General features: G+C 40.7%; 1 non-coding gene across 1 annotated transcript; it reads left to right on the forward strand.

Annotated features, from left to right (window-relative positions):
- Positions 1 to 2,162: 2,162 nt before the first annotated feature.
- On the forward strand, positions 2,163 to 2,234 carry TRNAQ-CUG (transfer RNA glutamine (anticodon CUG)). Its single transcript has one exon. It is a non-coding gene; the product is annotated as a tRNA-Gln (tRNA).
- Positions 2,235 to 3,224: the final 990 nt, after the last annotated feature.

A 3,224-nucleotide genomic window follows, 5' to 3' on the forward strand; every position in this document is an offset into this window, starting at 1 on the left:
AGGTGGAAGCCCTGCTGCCATGCCATGCCGCCGGGTCAGGGAGGGGAGGAGAGGGTAGCGCCGGCGGTGTAGGGACCTCCGACTCCGAGCGTCGCGGTGGCGGCCGGTCGGGAAGAGGAACGAGCGACGGCGGACAGGCGGAGTCGAACGAGTCGCACCCAGGGGAGTCGGTACGCTGAGCTGGTATGGGCCGGACCATGAGATTGGTTTGTTTCCAGAGTTTACTTCGCTCACGGTTGAATGTAAATTGGATGGCTCATGTGCTGGACTGCAGAGATAAGTTGTTTTTTTTTTTGCCAACTTCAGAGGATCTGATTGCGTCGTGGGAGTGGGGGACCGGTGGAGGCTGCGAGAAACTGGGGGCGCTTCTGACGTGGTGCGTGACGTGTATGCCTTCTGTGGTTTCTGCGCGGGCCCTCGCACGACGCACGCTCGCTCTCGCCGTCGCCGCGCACGTGAACATAGGCAATGGGCCTTGATTTGTGCTTGCATGCACTATGCACGGACCGTCATGTTATTTGGGCCCAGAATGGATCGGACACGGGTTGCTATATTGCTCCAATCAGCACAAACTCAAAGTCAGGCTGACAATACGTTTGGATCCATAATTTTAGGAGCCCACATAAACATATTATTTGACTAATAAAAAATAAATATATTATGCAGGGTATTACGTAGGATCATCTAAATTTAGACAGGAAAGTTAGAAATGGCACAAGCACAAGTAAGCAATTCAAGGGCCGTTTGGATCCTTGATTTTAGAAGAATTGAAATCATGGATTAGACTATTTGGTTTGAAATTTGATATTACATAACTTTCTCAAGCTCACAAATAAACCTATATCAAATTCATAGGGTGAGAGATAAAAATAAATTCTATAAATCGCTATGCTATAATTCTACTCTCCAACTTATAGCACACTCTTCAACTCACTTCCCTACAATAGAAATACAACATATAAGTATGTCTCTTGTATGCCTAACAATAAATATACAAATATATTATATATGCAACTATATTAGCTTAATTAATCTATATCTAAATTATAATTATTAGGAAGAATTCAATTCCAAGGATCAAACGGACCCAATAGAATTTCATCAGAGGAGGTTTGCAGTTTGCACCAACAACAATAGTGGCACGCCAAACTTTAGCGGCACGAGACCGACAATAGAAACTAAGACTATCAAACAATTTTTTATGATTTATGGATTTAGAAAAAGTTAATTTCGAAATAAAAAAATGCATGCAAATCATCATTTACTTTCAAAATACAACAAACACTTTATAAGTCCATATATTTTATCATCTGAAGGAACAGTGTGAATCTATCAAATTGATCTCATAATCAGATATTTGATGATTTTTTCCCTACGAATTTCACAAGATATGCATGTGTGTTGGGGTGATGATGATGATGTAGCTAGACTAATCATTAATGGGCTGCACACTGAGCCTTGGCCCAATGGTTATGTGGGCGTTAATGTGAAATGCCTAGGCCTTGTTTAGATTACAAAAAAATATCAACATGATGAATAGTAGCACTTTCGTCTTATTTGGTAAATATTGTCCAATCGTGGACCAACTAAGCTCAAAAGATTCATCTCGTGATTTTCAACTAAATTGTGCAATTAGTTATTTTTTTTACCTACATTTAATACTCCATGCAAGCGGCTAAAAATTGATATAATGGAGAGAGAGTGAAAAAACTTGGAATTTGGAGGTGATCTAAACAAGGCCCTAGTGTAGAGTCGAGCAACGCTGAGCCATAAAATCCATGCCCAGCAAGTTGTCCACTTTGGATGCGGATATCCACGTGGTGTGCTACTCACGCTTGAGTGCTTTCCGACAGGTGATCCACTGCTACGCCTCTTCGCCCCGATGGATGCGAAATTGCGATCAAGACTTGTTGGATGGCCTCATCGTCATCGACCCTTTCGGGTCAAATAGCCTGAACTCTGAAGAGACAAGGATTCATAGCAAATACTAGCAATGCAAACAGGTGGAAACGTAACCGTGCCACGACAGTATGGTATGAACTATGTATCGTCAGCTTTAGCTGACTGCATAGCGCAGAGTAGCGCTGTGAACTTCGCACTGCAGCGGTAGCCAGTGCAACCAAATATTTTAATATAATTATTTTAGTTTTGGCAGCGCGAATGGTCCCATGGTCTAGTGGTCAGGACATTGGACTCTGAATCCAGTAACCCGAGTTCAAATCTCGGTGGGACCTTATTTTTATGCCTATTTTTTTCCTCAACAACGGTTCTTTTTTTGTGTGTGTGCAAGAACAACGGTTCAACCGTTCAAGCAAGGCTGCAAGGGTAGCAATTAACGCGGACTTCCGTAACTCTGTTTCCCTGAGCCTGAGATCACCTAAGGACAGTCATAACGCATAAACTATGGAGTAAGATATATTTTTTATACTTGTCAAATTATATAGACACTACATAAAAATTATATTCTCAATATATAGTTTCCAACTTTCTAAAGAATAATTTTGTTCAATTAAATGTTTTATCCCCATCATCTGTTATCATTTGTCTTCATATCTTGGTTCTTGTGTAGATATGGTTTCTTATCTAAGAAATCATTTTCTCCTCTCTCTTCTTTCATTTTAGTACCACATTATCTTTTTTTTGCTTAGTTAGCACCTTAACTAATGAACATATAAATCATATAGTTTGTTGGTTGGGAGTCCCATAAACCAGTTAGATTGCCGTTGCCCTAACTTGTTATAATTTATTTGGCTGCTTCGTTCGGTCAGGATTTTAGCATAACTTGAACCATGTTGTAGATAAGCGCGAACATATTTAGTTTTTTTTTGGTAGTGAAACAATGGTGCTGTGTAGAATTGGGGAAATCACCTCACTTCTTTTGAGGGGACTATTGTTGTATCTCTAATATGCTGACCTTGCTACTGATTCTTCCATTTTTGTTATTTACAAAGTGTGTTGGATTATTGTATGTTATAATAGTTTGCAGCACCCATTACCTGACACACTGTTTTCACTTGCTGGTGTGATTTTGGCTGCATTGGGTTTACAATACCCTGTTGTGGATGGACCTGAACCCGCATCCTAGAGCATATGGGAGCAAGATTGCTGACAGCAACTTCGTAATTGATCTTCCGGATACAGCTTCATGAGAATAGGTCTTCGTTTCTTGGATTATATAGCTTCTCAGAACACATCAACTCTTCTGGTTTCTGGTAGTTTTGTTG

This window comes from Miscanthus floridulus, chromosome 6 (assembly GCF_019320115.1).
Source record: "Miscanthus floridulus cultivar M001 chromosome 6, ASM1932011v1, whole genome shotgun sequence".
Classification (NCBI taxonomy): Eukaryota; Viridiplantae; Streptophyta; class Magnoliopsida; order Poales; family Poaceae; genus Miscanthus; species Miscanthus floridulus.